Source organism: Cryptotermes secundus, unplaced genomic scaffold (genome assembly GCF_002891405.2).
Source record: "Cryptotermes secundus unplaced genomic scaffold, Csec_1.0 scaffold3484, whole genome shotgun sequence".
Taxonomy (NCBI): domain Eukaryota; kingdom Metazoa; phylum Arthropoda; class Insecta; order Blattodea; family Kalotermitidae; genus Cryptotermes; species Cryptotermes secundus.
This window is the reverse complement of record NW_019739635.1, coordinates 1-17,383: the sequence shown is the minus strand read 5'-3', so window position 1 is coordinate 17,383 and position 17,383 is coordinate 1. Positions and strand designations below refer to the sequence as shown.

Genomic DNA, 17,383 nt, shown 5'->3' with positions numbered 1-17,383 from the left:
CGAATTGAAAATATAGCAAATGAAAAGCGATAACAATTCCTGCATTCATATTGCAAAATGACTTCCTCAGGTTAGTTCACGCTGAGAGCGAGTTCACTAGCCTCCCAGGTGTCCCAGGTTGTGCCAGTTTTTAAATTATGTGTCCTGTGTCCTGTTCCGACCACAGTTTCATCAAATGGCAGCAGCAGCTGTATTGCAAGATCCTGTCTGACACTTTCTTGAGTTTTCTCCAGTAACAGGCGGAAACGTTTTAGCATTCTTTGACCTGAATCCTTTCGAAATTTGGTTGGATTCCCACCGCGGGGGATCGGCTCTTTACAATACCTCTACTTGCAGAGTAAATATAACACAAGGTAAAACCCGATACATTCGAACCCGTGACCCCAGTCGAGTTTCGAAAGACTTTTTGCGCGTCTATTGATGGCTTTCGTTCGGTTGGCGACAATGACATTGTGCATTGCGCGCAGGCACCATAATTTCTACCACTGTTTCTGTACAGAAGTGAGAAGGTGTGTGAGAGATATCGATCTTGTAATGGGCAGCAGTTATTGCCGGTAATAATAGGTCCACTACTGGTGAGAAAATGTACGGGATGATGAAGGCAGCCCTGAGATTTTCATCGTTTAAAAAGGTTACTAATTAGCTGAAACAAGCACTATACCCGGGAAATACCGTTGCCGGGCGAACGCAACAGCAGTTTTAAGGAACGCTGTGGCAATTACATTTTCACTTCATGGATCCAATCACCTCCCCATAGGGCTGGATTTCACTGAACATTGGTTGGATGAAAGAGAAATTGATTATTATAACTCTGAAAACTATTCCTTGATGTAGGAAAAATAAATTGCATGGAGGCTCATGCATTTATGTTGAAACAAATCTAGATGCAAAACCCTGTAACCTTTTTGAAAGCTTAAATCAAGAAGAACACTTTGAGGCCAGCATAACTGAACTTATACAATTTAATACTATCATAATCTGTACATACAGAACCCCTAATAGCAATATCAACATATTTATAAAAAACTTTTACACAATACTTAGTAATCTGACCAATAAAGGAAAGAACATTATTATAGCAGGAGATCTCAATGTAGATTTTCTAAAAAGAAGTGTTAATCCACAACTACAGACAGTGCTAGACTCATGGCTTGCAAGCAATAGTTGATGTCCCAACAGAAATAGGACCTAAAAGCCAAACAGCCATAGACAAAATAATACTAAACAAGGGCTTATGGGAATACAACTTTAAATTGAAATTAATATTTGTTAACAGTGAGCTGGCCAGAGACATTTTAAACAAATTAAAACAACCACATAAGACTCCGCTTTGAGTGGAACATAATCACCCGGGGCAGGTACAATAGGCCAATCATTGGACAATGTACCAAGTGGAACCAGCTAGACTCCACCCCCCAGTATGCGAATTTAAGATTTAAAAATTTGCCCAAAACATCTCTCAGGGTACATCATGCCTTGAGTAGGCAAACTTATAGAACATATGCCCTGTGTGTTCAGTGAGATCTCCCATATTAAGACAGGATGTAGTGATTTCATCATAACTAATCCCACATTTTTAACTAAAAACAGCTGCCTAATTGATCTGGTCATCAGTTATGCCAACAATTAATCCGTAAAGCACCTGATACAAAATTCCTTGGAATACATGTAGACAGTACACTGTCTTGGAAAATACATATAGAACAAACTATACCAAAATTAAGTGCAGCTTGCTATGCAATGAGATCGATGAAGCCCTTTATGCCACACGAAACACTGAAGCTGGTTTACCATGCCTACTTCTATTCTATTATGAACTATTGATTAATATTCTGGGGGAACTCTTCACATAGTGTAAAAAAATTTTAGATACAAAAGAATATAATTATAATCATTACAGGGCGTAGAAGTACAGATTCATGTAGAAATTTATTTAAGAAATTAAAAATTCTACCACTTCAATCACAGTATATACTATCGCTTCTCTTATTTGTTATGTACAACAAAAATAAATTTGAATTAAATTCCAATATCCATAACATGAATACTAGACAAAAATATAACTTCCATCTACCTTCATCAAACTTTTCACTGTATCAAAAAGGAGTCTTCTTTTCTGGCATAAAAGTGTACAATAGTCTCCCACAAAGTATCAAAAACTTGAGTAATGATACTAAACATTTTAAATCAGAGCTAAAGAAATATCTGCATGCTCATTCCTTCTACTCTGTAGACGAATACCTCAGTGTAAATAGAGAATAATGTAGAATTAAATTATATTAGTTTAAGATAAAATTACTTGTACCAGTAGGTATTATTTTGACTTGTTCTATATCCAGAGGTATTAACCTACTTAGGATCTATGGAATGCAAATAAATTCAGTTCAGTTCACATCACTATGTAACACTGCAACCCTGAGGGACAAGTAAAGACTGTTGCTGGGTTGTAATTTACAGTTGTGTAATATTTAATTTGGCTTGATCACAGTTGTGAAGGACCTGCAACACCGTGGTGCTGTATATAGATGATTACAAGGACATCCATGCAGCCTATTGCCATTGATGGACCCCCACATTAAGCAAGGAGCGTCTAGAACTCACTTTACCACCACATTCCTGTTCCCCGCTGCACAGAACTCTTAAGGAATTTCATAATTAAAGGTTTGTGACCTTTTAAGTGCTAATTAATGAGAATGTTGTTTGGAAATGTAAAATCAGAAAATAACTAACATTATGACCTTACTCCATAGAGCAGTTGTTCCTGAGATGCTGAGAAATAGTTCCTCTACTGATTAAGAAACTTCCTGCACTTTATGACGCACAGAAGTTCAGTACTATGTATAGAGTAGCCCACCACTGCTCCCTGTTCTGTCAGGACTCATTTTTTAGCATCATCATCATCATCATCTTTATTAACATCCGTAACTGTTACAAAGTAACACATGGACAAGTCATAACATGTAGTACAATCATTCGGGAATCCTTTGCCCACGGCCTAAAGGGTTCCTATGTCAACAGAGACATACTCTAATTAAAACTACAATACAGAATACAAGTACACAAATTTTGGATTATTTTAAATATAAATAAGTTAATTTCAAGTTTATTTGCCTTTATGCTTAATCGACCAACTTTAAAAATACTACTTTAAAATCAAGTTACTAAAGTAACCATCACAACCATACTCATCAAGGATAAAAACACATCATCAAATCATCATTAAGGATTTTGAGCAGAGTTTCTCTATTCATCCTGCAGTCCCTCAAAGAGAAACTCCTTCATTGTATAAAATGGATTATCAAGTAAAAATAATTTTAATTTATATTTAAAATCTTTGAATCCATTTAATTTTCTTATTTTCAAAGGCAATCTATTGTAAGCTTTAATACCCATATTTATGACACTTTTTTTAGAGGTAGATGTGCTACAGCTTAGTACATGGAAGTCCTCTTTTCTTCTAGTATTATATTCATATAAATCTGAATTTCTAGTAGTATACAGATTAAATTTCTGAAAGTAGCACAATACCTCAAAGATGTACAGAGAGGTAACAGTTAGGATCTTTAGATCTTTAAAGATTGGTCTGCATGTAGTTCTACTATTTACGCCTTTTATTAATCGAAGTATCCTTTTTTGTATTTTCAGTATTTTACTGCTTTCACACTCTCCCCCCCAAAAAATCAAACCATAACTTATTAAGGACTGAAATTTAGCAAAATAAACATTCCTGAGCGTAGAGAAACTCACTACATCTTTCAAGGATTTTATAATATAACACACCTTATTTAATTTTAGACATAAAGATTGAATATGTGAGCTCCATTTTAAGTTATTTGATATATTAACACCTAAAAATTTAAACTGTGAGGTATAACTAATTTTCATATTTTTGAAGGTGATTACTGGCTCAGACATATAGTATGATTTGTTTAATTGGAACAGCATTGCTTTGGTCTTTTCCGTATTTATAATCAAATTGTTTTTTGAAAACCACGATTCTAACTGGATCATCACCTCTCCTATCTTATCTTGGAGAATATTTATATTTTTATCTGTTACCAATATGTTAGTATCATCTGCAAAAAGGACAACTTCACCGTCAAATATATGATAGGGTAAATCATTTATATAAAGTAAAAACAACAGTGGGCCCAGGATGGAACCCTGGGGTATACCAAATTTTACATTCTTAAATGAGGAATTATACCTCTTCTTACGATATTTATTGTCATTTGAAGTTATTTCGACATACTGAGAACGTAGAGAAAGGTAGGATTTTAACCAAATTATGGCATTCCCTCTTATTCCATAATGCTCCAATTTCTCAAGAAGTATATCATGATCTATAACGTCATAAGCTTTTGAGAGATCAAAGAATATACCTACCACCCCTAACCGCCTATCCAATGCTTCCTGGACCTTTCCAATGAAGGACAGACACGCCGATGTAGTTGATTTATTTTTCTGAAACCCATGTTGATTTTCTGTTAAAATTTTGTATTTTGTAGTAAAAGATACCAGTCTAGAATACATTATTTTTTCCAATATTTTTGAAAATACAGATAAAAGCGCTATCGGTCTATAATTACTAGCTTCTTGTCTGTTCCCTTTTTTATAAACAGGCCTAACTTTTGCAATTTTTAATAAATCTGGAAAAATCCCCTGGTTTAAAGACTCATTAAAAATGAATGTAAGTGGTTTTTTTATACATTGAATACATGCTTTTAATAAAAATTCAGGGACTTCATCAACTCCAGCAGAGGCTTTACCTTTTAATTTAGTTACTACTAACACAATTTCATCTTCAGAAATGGGGAAGAGATACATGGAGTTTGGATTTCGGTCGACTAATAATTGTGGTAATCTATTATTATTTCTATTTCTAGTTTCCTCCACCAGTTCTTCAACTTTATCAATAAAATAAGAGTTTAATGTATTCGCCACCTTCTGCGGGTGTATTATTTTCTTTGAATTGTTTTGTAACCATATATCATGATTTGCCCTACCTGCATTTCCCATTTGTTTATTTATTATCTGCCACATCATCTTAGTTGGATTTGTAGCATCTCGTATTTGATTGTCATTATACCTTTTCTTAGCTTCAGAGATAACTCGTTTATAGATTCTGTGATATCTATTTATATAGTTTAATGAATCCCTTGATAGTGGTAATCTACACTTTAAACTATTTAAAAGCCTCATTTTCTGACATGAGACTCTTATTCCTCTAGATATCCATAAATTATCTTTGCGGTCACTCTTTGTTTCTAATTTCAATGGGAATGCTCTCGTAAAATAGTATAAAAACTTATTTATAAATAATGAGTATAATTCATTTACATTCCTTTCCACAGAAATTTCTTCCCATAATTCATCCTTTAACAAGTCTATGAATTTGCTTATATTTACCTTAGAAAACTTTCTTAAAAGTACTTTATCCTTTTGCTCCATTCTTCGTGTGTCTAAATTTACCCATAAGATCTGAGCATATTTTTCTTATTTTGAAATAAAAAGACTCATCACTTTATTGTCTGTATCAACCTCTAACTCTGAAAGCCAGAAGAGTGCAGTCAGAGATTAGGTCTTTGAACTCTCTGGCTTCTGCATGCTGAGACTGTTAACCATGATCCAGGGAAGGGTTATTTTCTTGACTTTGGGTTGGACTGCAGAGAAAACACCGCCTCCAACAGTTCCTCTACTATTAGTCTGCTTTCCCTGTGTCTGTTTATATGCCTCTTATCATTCCCAGGCAGTGGCCCAGTAAATACCTGCCTGTGGCAATGAATACACACGCAGTAGAATTGTTGGACACACAGTCTTTTCTGTGGTCCATGTCATATCAAAGGAAAGTAGGCATTTATTCCCAAAACTTATTGTACTATTATCCTTTTAAGCTTGGGTCTTCCAAGTGTTCTCTTTCCTTCAAGTTTTCAGGACATATATACATACCTCTTGTCCTCCATACATTACACGTCCAAACCATTTCATCTCCCTAATAAAATCTGGCAAGGAATACAAATTATGAAGCTCATTATTATGCAGTTTTCTCCAGCCTCCCATCATTTCTTCCCTCTTAGGGACAAATATTCTCAGCACCCTGTTCCCAAACACTTTTGGCCTATAACTCTTGCAACCATCATCATGGGAAGTCCCATACAAAGACGAGATTGAGTTAGATGGTGCCAGGATGAAGAGCGTGCGCATGCACATGCACACAAACACACACACACACATGAGTTACTTGTGCTGAGTACAAATCCCACAAATCTGGGGGCAGTAAGTTGCTATGAAACAATGGCATCCTTAAATGCATTCCTGTAATGCAAAAAATAAAAACATTACCAATATACATTTCATGTTTTCATGTACAAAAATCACAGTTAAAATGTAAATCCCAATTTATCATGAATCAGAAGACTTTTCTGAATGATACTGTCAAATATGCTGTTACTGCAGATAATTTAAGCAGACATGATCATTTTCAAACACTGAAACGTTTCTACCATTTAGTTTATGCCAAAATTTACTTAAGAATGAACCCATAGTAAGTTTAATTTACTTAATGACTGACTGCAAAGTCTAGAGATTGGTGATATTCGTGAGATCCTAAATCTGAAGAATGCCTACACTGAGATTTCTCAACCCCTCAAAACAGATCACAGCTACATCTTTCGTAACTGCCCTACCACCCGATGGTAATGTAACCTGCACAGGTGAAAAAGCATTGCTAATAGAAATGTAAGGGACACCAATCTCTTTATTCCTGACCACATTTAAATATGGTTGTGTTGTGCATTTAGCATTTCTGCTTTCCATTCAAAAGGGTCTAGGTTCAGTTCTTACCCTGAATATTACCTATCTTTAGGCTTTGTAATTTTCCTCAGTTCCTAGTCTTGTCACTCCAGACAAATGTTAGGATAGTACCTAGATATGCCACAGCTACTCCCTTCCACATCCTTTCCAATTTGTAATTCATTATCCTACCACTGAACGCTGTTTTCGGTTTATTTAATGATGCTGCCAGCAGCTCTGACTTGTGTCTAATGGCAGGGTGAAGAATGATTAACTGAAAAACATGTGAAAGGAAGTGGCTGTAGCCTCTTATAAAGCACCATCCTGGCATTAACCTGGATGGACTGAGAAAAAACATGGGAAAACCTGTCAAGACAGATTTGAACAAAATACTGAATACAAGTCAAGCCTCAGCCAACTTGCTTGCTCACAGTATACTGTTTGGGCTACTAACATCATTGAACAAATATTACAAAAAATAAAAATCTACTATAGATCCTACATTCATAAAGGCCATTAAAAAACAAACTCTGTGGTTAGAGACCACAAGTGAACTATATTGACAGAGTGACCGCTGCTTGTCGGCGAAGTTAGTGCCAACTTTAGTGGATAGAGTGTGTTGCACAGTCAGCACAACAAATCCCCATGGCCGTTAATTTTGGTTTTCTAGACCGGAGCACCTGTTTCCTTGACATAACTCCTGAATTATCCTCATGAGGCTGAGTGGACCCCATTCCAGACCCATCACTTCTCAGGAAATCTGGTAGCACTAGGAATTGAACCTGGACTTCTGGATCAGTAGCCAGGAACCCTGACCACTAGACCACAGAGACAGTCTACGTACATAGAGACCATTTCTTAAGCAAAATAAAAATTAACCTATTTCAATAACATTGTTATAATAAAGCCTGAGAATATCTGAACACATGTTTTGAAATTCATTTGGATAGGAAACAGAATTAGTGTTTAGAATTCAGATTAATTTCATGCCATGCTTCTGTAAGGACTCACATCCAGGAATCCTCGAGGCCCCACTTTGACATTTTGTTTGATGTTACATTCTCTCATTCTCCAGGTCTGTCTCTCTGCAACCAATCTGGGGGGAGGGGGGACCAAACACATGCCTATGATGTCAGAATGTAAACAATGGTGGGTTGGGTTGCTGTTCCCCAGTTAGTGCACATACAGTTAACTCCCATATTTAGAAAATATTCTTCTGGTCCCAGAGAAAGCCCAAGGCATCCAGATTTCTCATGCAAATGGCAAGAATTTCAAATACAAATTTCAGATATGAGTTACTTCAGGAACAATGCTGTCATGTGCCCTTATTCACCCACTTCACAGTAGTTCTCCCAGCTGTTACTAACAGACCGCCCTCTTGCATGTGCTATTACAATCATACTGATACACAGAGAACAGTTGATTTGTGAGTGCGTTAGAGTATATTCAAAATCTTTCGCCTATCAATCCACTTTGTCTCCTAATATGGCACCCACACATGAACTAAAGTCAAAACATGTTGTATTGACTTCAGAAACATGTATTGGAAGTATTAAAGGACTGAGAAAGGGTGAAAACTGCAAGAAGACTGAGCCCTGTTTTTTCTTTTTGCACCTGGCACACCTCATTTCCCATGCTTCGTGAATTTCAACTCATATTTATTATAGTGTAATTTCCTCACGTTTCCCTGCTATCATTAATTATTACTGCACAACCATTCTGTTTATTTAATGTCACTTTATCATAATTATATAAAGTAAGTATTATAAGATGGAGAAAAGTTCCTTGATGTAACCCACTGTTATTCAAAATGTTGGTTATGTGTAATAAAAGCCCTTCCCCCAAGGATTTCACTGCTTCTTTCCCTCTGCCAATCATTTTTTGAGCTTGCGTTAATGTTCAAACTTTAATATGACTCTACTGTTGCAAAACTAATCACTTCACAGTCAGAACTTATTTTCCTTTACATTTCATTAGACCTAATACATTCAGTGGTCTGTCCACTCTATATACAAATGACCAGTTACAGTTTTCATAATTTTATACATTGAAAATTTTGTCTTATGCTTTGTGAAATCAAAGGCATTCATGGAGGTGAATGTTTAGATTGCTATATTCTGAGTACAACCTTCACCAAAAGGATGGGGCCTATGGACCACAAGGGACAAAAGAGACAGAAAGAAATGTCCCCAGAAACTATAAGCAAAGAAAGCTACAGGATTAGCCCACTGCACAGTATCACAGTTGTACATCCCTCTTCAAGCAAACTGATTTATTTATGGTCTATATAACACTGCTGTCTAACAGCAAAGATTATTGTGTCTGGTTATGGGTTCCTCCCCCTGGGTCAACACCTTGATATAGTGGGGAGTTTTTTGTGTACTGGTCACTTGAAGAAAGCCATGCTGCTAGGTATAGCAAGTGTCTTGTAACTTTGAACAAGGCCAAGAGTAACCTTGAATGCGCAGAAGAAGAACTTCAGACAAGGGGGTGGAGGGTGTGAGAAGTGACAGGTGGCCAGTGGAAGAACGAGTGTTAAGAAACTCCTCCCACCACAAGCTATGCGCGGGATCTGACTGGGAATGCGGGGCCTTGTTAGAAGTTACGTGACACTGTCTATACATAAGCTCCTGGTAGGATCACCCATGCCAGATAAGTCAAATGGTAAGGGCCAGATGAAAGGGTGGCCCCTGGTCCTTCAGGTTAGGGGTTCAGCATGAAGCTAATAATCTACCATCACAAAACAATATGTGTAAACAAACATGACTGCTGCCAGATGGAAAATTCTGAGAAATGGCTAATCAAAGGGTTATAAGGACAGTGAGTTGTATCTCACTGCTTTGAATGTGCTAAGTTTATTCTTGACATAAGGATAAAGTCAAATGAAATTGGAATTGGAGAAGTATAACACTGTCACTGCAGCAGTTCAATAAAATGAATGGAAAAATGAGGGAATAATAGATGTAGGGTACGTACTATATTTTATAGTAAAAGTATGGATAATTATACATCTAACATACCATTCATATCAGTTGCTAATGAAAAGGCTGAAACTTGGGTTAAAATATCAGAATATCCACACAGTACTTCAGAATCAGTGCATGGCAGGTGAAGCCATTCAAGTGTGTTGGGTGGTGTATGTGGGGCACTCTACCAAAATGTGGGTCAGACAAAGGAGGCGTACATAGAAGGTGGGCTCCCAGACAGCTGTGACTGACTTGCATCCAGTTAGGATGGCCTCATCAAGACATGAGACAAGACATGTACCAATGATTCACCTCCCTTAACTTGTTATCTGGGTATTTTCCCAGTCCTGTTCCATGTAACCAAACAGACTGACAGACAAACAAACAAACTCAATGGTATGAGTCCACACGCGAACTATACTGACCGAGTAACCACCACTTGTCAGTGAAGTTACTGCCAAATTTAGTGGATGCAGGGTATTATGTGGTCAGCTCAACAAATCCCCACGGCCGTTAATTTCGGTTTTCTGAATGAGAGCCGCTATTTCCTCGAAATAGCTCCTCAGTTATTCTCACGAGGCTGAGTGGACCCTGTTCCAGACCACTACTTCTCAGAAAATCTGGTAGAGCCGGTAATCGAACCTGGGACCTCAGGAACTGTGACCACTAGACCACAGAGGAGGTCAAACAGGCTGACAGGTGTCCTATATCCAAATCTGAAACACAAGGTATCAAGTTAACCTGGACAGTCACATCCCTGGCAACAGCATCAGCTGCATCATTGCCATAACCTGGTATCTGGGATAAAGTATTGTTAGAACCCTATTTAGAAAGTGAATGCACAACTCTGAGTTGGGTAAGGTCGGGGAATTACAAACCTTGAACTACATAGGTTCGCAAAGCCAAAGATGGGTCCCTATCCTGAGCCAGATGAATAGATTCCACACCCCAATCCCAAAAGTTCCATTTCAGTGTTATCCTCCCAACTCTGCCTAGCTCTTTCCACTCAGGTTCACACTTCTCACCCGCCTCATCCTTCTTTTGATGATACTAATATCATCACACAGATTCCTCCAGCCTCCTGTTACTTCCTCTCTGGTAGGCCCAAATACTCTCCTCAGGTAACAGGGTACTTTACTCAAACATTTGTGGTACAGTGGAAAGCCCATTTATAGGTTTTTGTGAGGAGCACTGATCTAAACACGAAACTGAGAAAAACCTTAAATGGGGGCAAATTAACACTGACAATATTAATATTGACTTTGATCACCAAACAGAATGTTAAATGTTGGAATACCTTAAACTGAAGAACATTAAATGGGAGTACCACTATGCAAACGTGTAAAGGGGCTGAAGTAAACAGCAGATCCCGGTCATAATGGTGGGCTATATTGAATGAGCTACATACCTTTAGTGCTGGGGCCTCTCATAACTGGTCCACAGCTGGGGAGGAAAACTTGAGTTGAATACCCTGCATGGCATTTCTTCACTCAGAAAGTGATGTCATCCATTTCTTTTGTCCAGGAACATCAACAAAGAGTTCAAAGTATACATACCATGACAAAATTATAAACCGTAATATAATTACTAATAATATCAATTATCTGTGATGTGTACAAGTACAACATAATAAATTAAAGCGAACATCCTTCTTGAAGCATATTATTCACAGACTTTAAAATTCAATGTAACTTGAATTTCCAAATATCTTTAGCACAGACTCGTGACTGTATTTGTGATTATCTGTTCTTGCATATAAGACAACTCATGGATTTAAAAACATTGATGACATTATATTACATGATCAGTATGCAAATACAATGTAGCCATTTATTTAAAACAAGAATTTGTAAAAGCAGGTGCTCTGTTATGCAGAAGAAAAAAAATATATAGGTATTAATGGTCCAGTATAATCGTGCAGAACTCTGGGTCAGACTGTTTATATTCTGGATGCTGTACACATTTCTTTCTCCCAAAACAATGTATATCAAATGGCATACAGCACCCAGCACATCACATTCTTCCAGCTATCCTTAAATTTTGCAAGTTGACCACATGAATAAACTGGGCATTATAATTGTATGCATCCAATATGATACATACCTTTAGTACAAGGAACCGTCTTGCGTAGTGGGCTGAAAAGAAAAGAAGATAGACGATTCATGAATGTTTCTCGGTCCAAAGTCACTAAGCTTCATTACCAAGCACTTTCTAAACGGTGTCAGCCTGTCAGGCAACACAGAGTAAAAATTATTAAACCTTCACAATTCTGGCTTATGAATCTCCTCCTAGTATTTACATTGCTTTTTATAATGTACTAGATGACTGCAATTAAAATGTGTCCTCCAGTGCACTGTCAAATGACTGAGAAAGATTCAAGATTTTAAATTTCCAAATAAAATATGACAAAAAGAAACAAGCATCTGACAAAATGGACATCAACAAAGTATCCTGTTAACAGAATGTAGGCAAGTTCAACCTTTAGCACTTCATATTCATATTTTTATTGGTTCCAGAAATCCACATTTTCCAATACAGACTCCATATATAGAACTAGTCAAATTATTTGTATAAAAGTCAACAATACTATAATATTTAACTACATACACAAATTGTGTACATGTCCAACATACCATATGAAACTATATCAGAAATTTAAGACAACATAAATTCCCCAACAGAGTAACCAGTTCAATCCATTTCACATCAATCAATCCATTCTTCCTTCCTCGTCAGATCACTGTCATAGGAAACGTTCCATACACATTAAACATAAATAGTTCAATTTCTATAATTAAAAATAAATGCCTCCCCTTTCGCAAACATACCATCTTTAATTTAACATATATTCCTCTATAGAATAAAACGTATGTTGTACCAAATATGACCTCATTACTTTTTTAAACTGTCTCATTTTTTCTATCTCCCTAATTTTATTTGGTATTTTATTGTATAATTTTATTCCCATGTTCAGTACTCCTTTCTTACAGGCATTTGTTCTGCAAAACTGAGCATGGAGATTTAACTTCTGGCGTGTATTGTGATTATGAACTACGTTATTTTGTTCTAACTTTTCTAAATGTAGTTCAACATGGCATACTATTCCAAATATGTACATACAGGGTAGTGGAAGTAAGTTTAAATCCTTAAAAAGTTGTCTACATGATGCTAATCTACTCACACCACTAATTATTCTAACAATTCGTTTCTGCAATTTAAATATAATTTTACTTTTTGGGTCGCTACCCCAGAAAATTAAACCATACTTCAAATAAGCATGGAAGTGATCAGAGTAAATACTCCTTATAACCTGTCGGCTTGTTACATCCCTAAGGGATTTTATCATGTAACAGACTTTATAAAGTTTTGAATTTAAGAATATCATATGTGCTTTCCACTCCAACATGCATACCTAGAAATTTTGTTTCACATTTATAGGAGATCTCCATTTTACCAAATTTGATTTGAGGTTTCATCAAATCTCTTTCTTGTCTATTATGAAATGCCATTGCTATTGTTTTCTCAGTATTCAGTATGAGATTATTTGCATTGAACCATCCATATAACTCATTCATGACTTTATTTATCTTTTGCTGCAGGATTCAGCTGTTACCAAAATATTTATATCATCTGCAAACAAAACTATCTTCGCCTCTTTGATATTCAAAGGCAGATAATTTATGTATAATAAAAATAATAATGGTCCAAGCACTGAACCCAGTGGTAGTCCATATTTAATTTCTCTTGGAGCTGATGTATATTTTTTGTCATCACAACTTATTTCAACAACTTGCTTCCAGTAAGCCAAATATGATTTATACCATAAGTTTGCCACACCTCTAACTCCATATGTCTGTAATTTAGAAAGTAAGGTGTCGTGATTTATGGCATCATACACTTCATTTAAATCACAAAAAATTCCAACCTGTTTTTCTATGATTTATTTAATCCGTCTTGCAGTGCATACACTCATTTATCTCCTTCTCTCCCTCGCACTACATGCAGGAGCACGACACAACAAAAGCACAGTAAGTATTATTAAAAAATTATAATACCACAAGTATTAAATAAAATACGGAACACGGTATTAATGAATAAAAAATTCACGTTACAGACACACAAGATAATGAAGGAGTGCTCCAACAAAGGAGAATGGGCGTGACTGATGTAGTGAGGGGCGACGTAGCGATGTGGTATCCTGAACAATTTTAATATTTTTAACGTTTGACAATGTATATGATAGATACATATTTTAGTTATTTTAATGTGTGAACATGGCATGCAATGAACTGGTTTGACGTGGATAAGTAAGCACCTGAAGATGGCATTATTATGCCGAAACATGTAGTGCGAGGGAGAGAAGGAGATAAATGAGTGTATGCACTGCAAGACGGATTAAATAAATCATGGACTTAAATCAGTGCAACAGGACGCTAAAATATAACTGTTTTTCTATTTTCTCAGCTGATTATTGTATGTTTGCTAGAAAAGAGTAAATTGCAGTCTCAGTCGATGTATTCATCCTAAATCCATGTTGGACCTCTGTTAATATGGTATTTCTTGTCAAAAAGGAGAGTAACCTATTATGCATCAACTTTTCCAAGATTTTCGAGAAAGCACACAAAATGGATATTGGTCTATAATTTTTCATATCCTTCTTGTCTCGCTTTTTATGAAGTGTTTTTACCTTTGCTATCTTAAATCTCTCTGGGAAAATACCTGCTTCTAGAGGGGAATTATAAATGTGGGCTAATGGCGTGTTAACCACTTCTATACATTTTTTAACCACATAATCCATTATTTCATCAGTACCTGCTGAAAGCTCCCCCCTAAATTTCTTCACCACTTCTAATATCTCGTTTTCTGTCACTGGACAAATAAACATGGTTTCAGTACAGGTATTTATTCTCTGTGGTGCTTTACAGCACAATATCGTACTATTATTTTGCTTTACAAGCTTTCCTACTATGTCCGCAAAATATAAATTAAAGATTTCAGCTATATGCTGTGGATTAGCCTTTTTCCTTGTCCCGCACTTTAGTTCTATTCCCAGTTCCCTTTGCAGGTTTTTCCCTAATTCCTTATTCACTATTTGCTACATTACTCTAGTTTTGTTTTTTTGCATTAGCTATATACCTATCATTTTCCCTCTTCTTAGCTTCCTTTATTTACTCTCTTATATATCATTCAATATTTATGTATATACTATTGTTCTTTTTCTGTAAGATTTGTTCTCTTTTGCAAACTATTCAACCAACTCATCCATTTGCTTTACTTTCCTATTCCCTGAGTAACCCAACCTTTATTTTGTTGTTTACTCTGGTTAAATAATTTTAAGGGGAAAACCATATCAAAGTTGTTGGAAGTGCAATTTTTCATGAAAGTGAGTATTGGTGTAAGCCAAGAGATGGCACAGTAATTGGTGAGTGGGTCCACTGCTGTGGGCTTCCAGTGTCTGTGTGTAAGACAAAAATGTACAGTAAGATGTAGTAAAGAGTAATATCCAAGTGAATCGGAGTTTTATTCAAAATAATCACCTCGAATCATCAATGCCAACCAACAAAAGTAATAATGGAAATTATCCATAAAAACCTTAAATTCTCATTTACATTGGATTCTAAAAACACATCTTCCCACGATTCTTTGCTTAAAATATATTGCAGTTCTTCCATGCCTCCTTCATTAAACATTCTCCTCCCAGCGTTTAATGGTCTCATTACAAAATTCTCAATACATATAGATAATACTTGAGCATAATGATCTGAGAAACCTAGATCCGTTACTACTGATGGTTTTGTATAATTACTATTATTTATGATTACATCAATCAATGATTTAGTATTCTTTGTAGCTCTAGTCGGAACCTCCACTGTATTTACCAAATTATATACATGCAAAAGATTTTTAGTTCATTTAATTTTACACGCCCCTGCAAAAAAATTAATATTCCAGTCCCCACATAAGATTAACTGTTTTCCTTTCAAACTTAATTTTTTTATCACAAGTTCCAGCTCCTTAAAAATTCTTTAAAATTTCCATCAGGTGATCTATATATACAAATTACAATAATTTTATAACCCAACAATTCTATCACCACCATTTCAAAATTCTTTCCTCATTAATATCTTGGAAATAATTACCTTCTTTTGTTTCTAAACCTCTTTTTACATAAATGCATGCTCCTCCACGGCCACTTGTTACCCTACAGAAGTTCAAGTGTGTCTTGAAATACAGATCTTGAATATAGAGGTTAAGTTCATATATAGATGAAATTACTGGGGATGATCAATGTGGGTTTTGACGTAACATATCAACTACAGATCAGATCTTTTGCATTCATCAGATATTGGGAAAATAATGGGAGTACAATGAGACAGTACCTCTTTTTACCTCTTTTGAGTTAATGTAACAAATGTGGCATGTGAGTTTATTTATTGTCAGTACACTTCTGCATATTGTGAACTTATTTGAAGACTTTAATTAATTCCTTAAGCTCATGTTTTGAAAGTTACTGTGAATATCAGACTGCAGGTCACGTTTCATTCACTATGGCATAAAACCTGGGATTGTTACATGCTTTACATTATTTAAAATGGCACAGTATGTACCCATAAATGCCATCTCTCTTATAATATGGATCATTTGTTGAACTGTCCAAACTGTATCAGTCAGGCTGCTTAAACTTGTTTCTTAGTTATTCGGCCAGCAGCAGTTTAATGGATTTTCTTTATCTCATATCTGTTGGCATAAGTTGCAAGCTGTGTTTCTTCCAGTCATCTTTTAATACACCAGACTTCACAAAGAATGTAAATTGTCATGTCCCAGAAATCTGTTGTGGTAATCTTTTATAATTTCAAATTCCTTGTTTGGTGTGAGTTAAAAAATGGAATTTCATTGAAATGGTGTGAAGAGATTTAGACCAGTTTCAATTAATAGCCCACACTTTAATCTGAATCCCTTGTAAGCTGATCTGCGGGGTGGGGGAAGTATAGTAGATTATTGTGTGAGTGTTGGGGGAGGAATGAATGGGGAGACAGGGAAATTATGTTGGATTAATGAGATTTAACCCTGTTTAACTTCTCTTTTGAATACAACTGTTGCTTAAGTGGTGGAGAATAGTGGATTATGGAGAAGTTGAAAATGCCAGCTGTTTTTGATCCATGGCGTTTTGTTTCAGAGTTGGTGTAGCTGCAATCAAAAGAGTGACTTTGGGTCACCCGTCAACTGCAGTGGCAGTACTGGGGGCAAGTTCTACATTGTCAGCTCTGAACCTGTGAATGTGAGTGTTCAGGTGCACACTTGGCAGTACTTCTGCACAGAAATTCTACTGAGTGTTTGGAAAAAGACATTTCAGGGCCTCCAAAAGTGTATAGTATGAAATGTATGTCTTGTTTCACTATACTTCCCTCTTTTAATTCCATTTCTGTTGGTGACTGTTTAAATGTGTGTGTGAATTTTACTTGGTTTTGATGTGGCTGACCACCTGTGCTGAAACTACTGCACTCTGTGCTGTGTGATGCAACCTGAGAGCAGAAACGTTTCACACTTTGTTATTTAAAGTACTGGCTTGCTGGAAACACTAGAAGACAAATTCGTTGCTTTGTCTGTAACCTGGTGTTGCCGCT

At 36.1% G+C, this 17,383-nt stretch overlaps 1 long non-coding RNA gene across 1 annotated transcript; it reads left to right on the top strand.

Annotated features, from left to right (window-relative positions):
- Nucleotides 1-481: 481 nt before the first annotated feature.
- Nucleotides 482-17,324, top strand: LOC111871988. The gene is made up of 3 exons (XR_002844148.2): nucleotides 482-631; nucleotides 2,489-2,661; nucleotides 16,936-17,324. It is a non-coding gene; the product is annotated as an uncharacterized LOC111871988 (long non-coding RNA).
- Nucleotides 17,325-17,383: the final 59 nt, after the last annotated feature.